The sequence below is a fragment of the Mus musculus genome, chromosome 7 (assembly GCF_000001635.26).
Source record: "Mus musculus strain C57BL/6J chromosome 7, GRCm38.p6 C57BL/6J".
Classification (NCBI taxonomy): Eukaryota; Metazoa; Chordata; class Mammalia; order Rodentia; family Muridae; genus Mus; species Mus musculus.
Window position 1 is genome coordinate 38,528,307 of NC_000073.6, and position 9,291 is coordinate 38,537,597.

At 41.4% G+C, this 9,291-nt stretch overlaps 1 long non-coding RNA gene across 2 annotated transcripts; it reads left to right on the forward strand.

Annotated features, from left to right (window-relative positions):
* The first annotated feature begins 29 nt into the window (after window positions 1–29).
* On the forward strand, window positions 30–8,998 carry Gm29087. 2 transcript variants are annotated; one of them, XR_391301.3, is made up of 3 exons: window positions 30–198; window positions 512–658; window positions 8,563–8,998. It is a non-coding gene; the product is annotated as a predicted gene 29087 (long non-coding RNA). The 2 variants fall into 2 exon arrangements; XR_391302.3 differs by having other exon boundaries at window positions 30–187.
* Window positions 8,999–9,291: the final 293 nt, after the last annotated feature.

Here is a 9,291-nt window from a genome sequence, read left to right on the forward strand (position 1 = left end):
GGAAGGTCATATTCTGAGCTCTAAGACAGGATTGGGTGGAGAAGATGCATGCCAGAAGATCAGCTTCATCCATGAAGTCTGAGTTGTGTGCTGATCAAAGAGTTAATCTTGGCATGGCAGCCCTCCTTGACATGACTTTTAGCCTCTGAGTTTATGGCAGTGCTTTTGATAAGGCTCATTGATGAAGGTCTTTCTAATGTACATATGATATAAAACATTCCAAAAGATTTTATCCCTTCAGTGGCCATTGTATACTCAGACAGAACCCTTCAGCAGGAAGGAGAGGAGCATATAGGTTGGGGCAACTTAGTTGAGAAACCATTTCAGTTAATCTGAGTTGTGAGCTGTTAGCATCTCTCTGTGACCAAAGGAAGAGATCAAGAGCTCCATTTTAGCTGTGTTGAAGGGCAGGGTTGTAGAGATTATGAATGCTTCAGTTTCTTCTCCAGGAGTCCTTTCTTCTGTTGTGCTGACCCTGGTTGACCTCACATCTCTCTTCTCTCCTCTGTAGGCTTTGATCCTTGGACCAGCTTGATCCTGCATTCTTACATTAGTGGGTGATAGCACTGAACTTCCAGAAGCAGTGGTCTTCATTTCATCTGGCAAATGCTTGTAAAGTGGGTTCTGCCCTTATAAGTAAAGAACAGAGGAGCCAAAGGTAAGGCTGGCTGCATGCGTTCCCTTATTCAGACTTTCGTGCTCTTCTGCCCATATTCTGCTATTTCTGGGTATTTTTCTCTCCTCTTCTTTTGTTTTTCCGAGTTAGGATTTCCTCTCTAGCTCATGTTCTGGATCTCACTGTACATCACTCTCTGCCCTCGGACTCAATGGACATTCTTGTTGTCTTTGTCTCCCTGTTTTTAGTATCATGGTTGTGTACTACCCAGGCTGGCTGCCTTCTCTCTTTGTCCCCACCCTAAAGGAGTGTGACAGTTCCTGTACCATTGTCCTTCTCGTAACAGCCTCTGTAGAATTCTGGGTTTCTGCCATGCTTGAGTCTAAGACCCACATAAATAGAGAGGGAGAGGAGAAAGAAAGAGGTGGAAAAAGAAAGAAGTCCTTAATTGGTACAAGATGTTGGGTTACATTAAAAAAATGTAGGTATTTTTGTTTATTTGTGAATAAAGGACCAATTTTTTCCCTTTTTTGGTGTATCCTCACAAACCTGAATGGGTTTTTAACCTTTTTTTAGAAATATATGCAAATCTCGTCTCTCTCTCTCTCTCTCTCTCTCTCTCTCTCTCTCTCTTTTTCTCTCTCTCTCTCTCTCTCCCTTCCCCCTCCCTCCCTCTCTCCCTCCCTCTCTCTCACTCTCTCTCTCTTTCTTTCTTTCTTCCTTTGCTACTTTTCTCTTATTTTGTGTTGTATCTCCAATTTCTGTGATTCCCTGGTAGGTTCATAGACTATATATGGATCATGGCATGGGTCTTGTACATGTTCATATGCCATCTATAGTCTAAGTATGCCTTAAAGCACTAACTCATGTGACTGTACCTAGACGTCTTTACTCAAAATGACCCTAGAGCCACTTACGCTGTCCTCCAGCAACCCTATGAGGTATTACAACAATCACTGTGGAGCTTTCATACTGAGCTAGTGCTCTAGCTTATAGCCATACATCTGGCTCCATAGAATTGTCCCTCCATGCAGACAGTGCCATGTTGTGTAGTTCTGGGCAAATCTCTGCTGGAAAAATGTCCTTTTTCACATGGCAACCAAAATAGGAGCCCTCCTGACACATCAGTTTTCAGATACTGGCACACATTTGCCAAGGCTATGCCTGAAAGTAAACTCCTACTAGTGGATGTTTCAGAAACCAACACTGTCCTACTGTGGCACTATAGACCCAAGGTGAGTAGACCATTGATTGCCAGGACTGAGAGGAGGATCCCTCTGGAGAGAGAGAGAGAGAGAGAGAGAGAGAGAGAGAGAGAGAGAGAGAGAGAGAGAGAGAGAGAGAGAGAGAGAGAGAGAGAGAGAGAGAGAGAGATTGAGAGAGAGAGAGATAGAGAGAGGAGAGAGAGAGAAGAAAATGACTGTTATTTGTATTTTCTTTTGTAATCCCATAATTTCTGTATATTGTTTTAGTATTTTTCAATTAATTTATTTACTTTTTTATTGAAACTAGATTATGTTTTCATAGATATATCATGATGTTAGTTCCCCCCCACCCTCTCGTCTGTCTTGCCCATCCCCAATCCCCCTGTCATCAGTATCTATTCCCTGTCTTTCAGTAGAAAAGAACATACTTCTGAGAGACAACAACCAAACAATTCCAAAGAAAATAAAGAGAGATGAAGCAAATCTCTCATCCCCAAGTTGACGATGGTTACTGATGGGAGGAAAACATCCAAAAGTAAACGTTTTTTTTTGTTTGTTTGTTTGTTTTTTTGTTTTGTTTTAGCATCCACTGAGTTGATTGAATGTTTTGTACCAGTTTACTTATGTGGTTGATTACATTGATAGATTTTTGTATATTGAACCATCACTGCAGCCCTGAGCTGAAGTCTACATGATCATGGTGGAATTTTGTTTTTGATATACTAGTTGATTTGGTTTGAACCAGTTTATTGATTATTTTTGCATCAATGTTTATAAGGGATATTGGTCTGAAATTCTTTCTTTTTTGAATCCTTTCTGGCAAAGATCTTTCTAGTTTCTTTATGAATGCACTCACACTATGATCTTTCCTCTTAGCAGTGCTTTCATTGTTTCCACTACATATGTTGTGCCTTCATCTTCATCCAATATTAGAAAGTCTTTAATTTCTTTCTTTATTCCTTTCTGGCCCCGTAGTCATTCATTGAGGTGCAAATTGTTTGGTTTTCAAGAGTTCATAGGCTTTCTCTTTTCTCTATTGTTGAAGTTCAGTTTTAATTAATGGTGATCATATAAGATGCAAGGAGTTGTTTCAAATATCTTGTATCTGGTGAGGCTTGCTTTGTGATATGGTCAGTTTTGGACCCCGAACCCCACACAGGTCCCATTCTCCTTACCGATCCTACCCAGGTCTCTACATCTTTTCTAAGAGAATTTTCAGCATTCTTACTTGGGCCTTCCTTCTTGTTTATCTATTTTCGAATCTGTGGACTATAATGCAGGTATCCTGTATTTATGGGTTATATCCATTTATAAGTGAGTGGATGTCCTTTTGGATCTGGGTTACCTCATTCATAATATTTTCTAGTTCCATTTGTCAGAAAAATTCATGATGTCCTTGTTCTTATTGGTTTAGTGGTATTCCATTGTGTAAATGAACCACATTTTCTGTATCCATTCTTCAGTTGAGGGACATGTGGTGTAAGGTAGAATCTCAGGGTCATTTGATTAATATTTCCCTGATGACTAAGGAATTTGAACATTTCAAATATCTAGCATAGCTTTGGATATATGCCAGTGTTCCCTGTGATTCTCAGATTACAGTAGGGTGTGGGGTTTTATTGTTTTTTGTTTTTTGTGTTTTGTTTTTTCAGAGTAACAGTGACACCACAGATGGCATGCTTACTAATTTTTTTTTCTTTTTAAGAAGGAGCGATTCTAACTTTGTCATCCTCAGAAAACCACATGAAAAAAGATACCTACTAGAGTTTTTGTGATTGTTGTTTATGATAGTAAAGTACTGGAGGGAGTAGTTGACAGTGATCGACTGAGCAAATGAAGTGTGTACTGATTTATTTGGTCAATTAAGTTTATCACAAGAGTGCACAGTCAGCAGGCTGGGACCAGAGGATAGAGAGGTTGAGGCCCTCTTAGCATACACATGGAGACCTTGTCTGAATAAACAGACAAGTGAAGGGTTTCAAAAATCAGAGTTACCTAGCAGAAGGGTGCCCAGAATCTCTATACTTTTAAATTTTAGTGTATGTTCATTGGTGTTTTCCCTGCAGTTATGTCAATGTGAGGTGTCAAGAAGACCTGTAAGGAGAGTTACAGACAGGTGTGAACTGCCATGTGGGTGGTGGGAGATAGAACACAGGTTCTCTGGAAGAGTAGCAACAGCAGGTGCTCTTCCACGGTGAGTCTTTCCAGCCCCAAGAATCTATCTATCTATATATACTTTTAAAAAGATTTCTTTGAATGCACCTCTCCCTTTCTTCCCCTCCCCACCCTCCCACCTCTGTGTGTAATGAATTATCCATAGGCGTCAGAAGAGAACTCCATTGGACCTGAAGTTATTGGTAGTTAGGAGCCACCTAGTGTGGGAGCTGGAAACTTTGGAAATGCAACAAGCGCTCTTGATACCTGAACATCTTCCCAGCTCTGAGAATCTATTTTTTTGATCATATCACATTTTTCATTTATTTATTCACTTTAAATCCTGTCTGCTGCTGCCCCTCTCCTTCCCCAGTCCCACCCTCATATATCCTCATATATCCCTCCCCCATCACCCTGTCTTCCTCTCAGCAGAGGGAAAGCCCCTCCCCACCCCCCTACCCTGCCTTCCCTGGGACATCAAGCCACAGCAGGACTAAGTGTATTCTCTCCCACTAAGGCCCAGCCAGGCAGTCCAGCTAAGGGACGGGGTGGGGGCACTTCCAGTGACAGTCAACAGTGTCAGAAACAGCCTCCACTCCAATTGCTAGGGGACCCACATGAAGACCAAGCTACACAACTGCTACAAATATGTAGAGGGCCTACGTCCAGCCCCTGTGTGTTCTTTTGTTGGTTTAGTCTCTGTCAGTCCCCATGGGCCTAGGTTGTTAACTCTGTTGGTATTTTTGTGGTGTCCTTGATCCCTCCAGCTTGCTCAAGCCCATTCACAACTTTCCCACAAGACTCCCTAAGCTCTGCCTGATGTTTGGCTGTGGGTTTCTACATCTGTTTTCATCCACTGATGGATGAAGTCTCTTAGGAAGCAGTTATGCTAGGTTCCTGTCCACAAGCATAGCAGAATATCATTAATAATGTCAGGGGTTGGCTTTCTCCCATGGAATTGGCTCAGGTTGAGCCAGCCAATGGTTGGTCATTCCCTCATTCTCTGCTCCATCTTTATCCCTGAACATCTTGTAAGTAGTACAAATTTTGGGTTCAAGGTTTTGTGATTATATTGGAGTCCCACTCTCTTCACTGGAAGTCCTGCCTGTCTACAGAATGTGGCCACTTCAGTCTCCCTATACCTCACTGGTAGGAGTCTCAGCTAGAGTCAACCTCATAAACTCCCTGGATTATCCCTTTTCCCATGTCTCCAGATAGTCCCACAGATGTCCCCCATCAATATCTGTTCTCTCTCCTGGCCCTCTCCTGCCCCATTCCCATATCTTATCCCCATCCCTATTCCCCTCCACACACCCCTCCTACCCAATCTCCTCCCTCCATCCACATCTGAATTCTATTTTAATTCCACTTTTGAGTGAGACTCCACATCCTCCCTTGGGTCCTTCTTATTTCCAAGTTTCTCTGGTTCTGTGGATTTCAGCATGATTATCCTGTACTTTGTGGCTAATATTTACTTAGAAGTGATACCATGTGTATCTTTCTGTCTCTGGGTCACCTCATTCAAGATGGAAGTTCCTAGTTCTATACATTTACCTGCAACTTTCATGATGTCTTTGTTTTTAATAGCTGAGTAGAATTTCATTTTTAAATGTACCACATTTTCTCTATTCATTCTTCATTTGAGGGACATCTAGGTCATTCCCAGTGTCTGGATATTATGAGTAACGTTGCTATGAGCATAGGTGAACAAGTGTACATGTGATATAGTGGAGCATTTTTGGGTATATGCCCAGGAGTAGTATAGTTGGGTCTTGAGGTTAGAACTCTTCCCAATTTTCTGAGAAACCACCAAATTAATTTCTCAAGTGTTTGTACTAGTATCCACTCTCACCAGCAAGGAACGAGTGTTCCCCTTGTTCTACACCCTCGACAGCATGTGTTGTCACTTGAGTCAGAGTGGTTTTGATTTGCAGCTGATGACTAAGGACATTGAAAGTTTCTTTAAGTGCTTCTTGGCCATTAGGATTTCTTTGTTGAGAAGCCTACAGAATGGGAAAAGATCTTTACCAACCCAATATACTAGGGAGGAATATATCTACATATCTATATATCTCTTATTACATCTAAAATATGTAAAGAATTCAAGAAATTAGACACTAACAAACCAAGCAAAACAATTATAAATCAGGCAGAGAAGGTAACAATGTTTTGAAGAATGTTCTCAGGTGAGGTGTTTTTATGTAAGTGTGGGGTCCCCTTACTTGTTAGGTAGTCACAATTTATAGGATGATTATAAAAATATTAGTAAAGGAACTCAAATTTGAATAGAAAATATGCAAATACATTAAAAGCTTTTAAAAATGGGTGGGGAAATAATTTTGTTTTGCTTATTTAAAAAAAAACTTTTTGAGGACAATTACACCTCAATTTTTTTATAGCAATCAACAGTAAATTTCACTTCATGAAATGCATGTATTTTTCTATGAGTGAATCTGAAAGTTCTTTGATAATTTGAAGTAAAATGACACAGTGATGACTCCACCTATGTCTAGCAACTTATCTGTGGGAAACTTGAAGTAGCATTTGATGATATGGCTCAGCAGGTAATGGTGTTTGCCACCCAAATCTGACCACCTGAATCTCATCACCTCGTTCCACCGTGACAGAGAAGGGCTGACTTCAGAGAGTTGACCTCCGACCTCCAGACTCATGCTGTAGCATGTGTGTGCCAGCATTTACACGTGCATGCCCACTCCAGTCAGTAGGAGTATGCTTCTAGATCTAACATGTTGCTACATTTGTGCAAGTTCTCTCCCTTTACAATGTGTGTCCCTGATACTGAACCCTTGTCATCAGGCCTGGGCGCAAGCACATTTACCCACTGTTTTAGTTAAGGTTTCTGTGCTGTGATGAAACACCATGACCAAACACAACATAGGAAGAAAGGGATTTATTACTCTTAAGTATCCTGAGTCACAGTTTATGCAAGGAAGCCAATGCAGGGACTCAAAATTGGGAAAGAATCTGGAGGCAAGAGCTGATGCAGAGACCACTGCTTTCCTAGCCCATTTTCTATTCTTATTAAGAGTTATTTATATATTTTTTATATTTGAGTGCTTTTTAAAAAAGATTTGTTTATTTTATGTATATGAGGTACATTGTCAGTCTCTTCAGACACACCAGAGGAGGGCATCAGATCCTATTACAGATTGTTGTGAGCCACCATATGGCTGAGATCTTAGCTCAGGACCTCTGGAAGAGCAGCCAGTGCTCTTAACTGCTGAGCCATCTCTCCAGCCAAGTTCAGCCTGCTTTCTTATAGACCCTAGGTCCACCTGCCCAGGGACTGGACCATCTAAAATGGACTGGGCCCTCCCATATCAATCATTAATTAAGAAAATGCCCTGCAGGTTTTCCTTCAGTTGGATCTTCTGGAGGCATTTACTCAATTGAGACTCCCTGCTCTCAGATGACTTCAGCTTGTTTCAAGTTGATACAAAAGTAGCACACACAGCCAAAGAACCATTTTGCCAGCCCCTTAGTTTTTCTCTTGCTCCTGAGACACCATACCTGGCAGAGACAAGTGAGGAAATGAATATTTTGGTTGGTGTTCAGAGATCTGCATTGTATAGCAGCAGGCAGGCACTGCTGAGTTGAGTTGGTGGAAGCTTGGTATGTGGCAGTGGGTGCTCATATCATGGCTTACCAGGAAAAACAGAATGGGGAGAACCATGTCTGGACTATAACCTAAAAGGCCACTCCTAATTATCCACTTCTGTCAGGGAGGACACTTCCTAAAGTGTCCATAGTATTCCCAAATAGCATCACCAGCTAGGGAACAGTTGTTCAAAACAGCAGCCTCTGGGAGACCTTGCAGATTCAAACCATGGGTTCCACAAGTGAGTGAGGTCAATTTATCTAATGACTCCTATTGTCACTACTGACAGTGCGCGTTACTTTCAGAAGCCCACTTTTCACTTTTGGACAAGAAAAATCATTTCTTCGGGATTCCTGATCTAGACTTTAAAAAAATTCAGTATTTAAAAGAAATTATCTCCAAGCATGCAATAATAATCAGAATGCCTTGTTATCATGAGAATTGCAATCTACTAAGTTTTACTCCTCTTTTATTTCGTTGCTTATATGAAATATGGATATACACACGTGTGTACTCGTGCCTCAGCCTGCCTACTGACAGGCAATGAATCATCACCACCATACCCCATTCTGTTTCGTTTTAATGGTTGTATGTATGTATGTGTGTTTCTCTGTGTGTTTGTGTGTGTGTGAGAGAGAGAGTGAGAAAGAGAGAGAGAGAAAGAGAGAGAGAGAGAGAGAGAGAGAGAGAGGGAGATTTTTGTGTCTTCATTCAAGAAATCCTTGTGTGAACAGCTTTTGAACAACAGCATATGAGTATTTCTTATTCAAAATGTATGGAACAAGAAGTGTCTCGCACTTCGGAGTCTTCTAGATGCTTTGAATATCAGCATGGATTTTTTTGATTGGACAACCCTAATCTGAAAACTTAAAGCTGGAAATTGATATGAAATATAAATGTTTTTCAAGATATTTTAGACTCTGGGTTACTTTGTATGTTGGACTGCGTATTCTGTGCTTGCTCCATAGGTTGGCTTGGAATACTCAGAGACAGCACTGCTTGACAGAAGATACCCTGCAATCCTAATGTCCTCAAAAGTACAACGCCCAAGAGTATGAACTTCCTGGAGCTGCTTTGCACTTGATGCAATCCTGGTCTCAGTAGAGAGGCCTTGCAAGTGGAGCTGGAGGTCTCGGGTAGAGGAGAACATGGACTCGGTGGTGCCAGCATTCCTCAGGTTGGTTGACTATGTGTTGTGTTTGTGTGTATGCACGTGTGTGTGTTCAACATGCCGTGTGTGTGGATGTCAGAGGACAACAGTAGCTACATCATGGAAATTATGTGAGTTTAGAATATTGAACTCAGGTTGTCAGGCTTTAGAGCCAGCTCACTGATCCATTTTGCTGGCCCCATTCTTCACCTTAATAGTGTCTCCCAAAGCCACAAGAAAATCAAGAGACTATCACCCGACCTTAAATCCCTCCATTCTTGTTGTTATGTTCCACAATGGTGGGGATAGATCCCAGGTTTCCCACTTACTAATCAACAGTTCCACTGTGGCACTTGCCCCAGCTCAACACTGGGCATTTTTCCTAGGAACCCCTTTCCCACATTGAATAAGCAGATACATTGTCAGTAGAAATTGCAGGACTGATCACATGTGCACCCATGCTCCAGAGGTGGCACCATAGTTTAATACTTAGAATTGTCAACAGTAAAGACCTTGACACATACATGTATAGCCCAACATCAGTTTT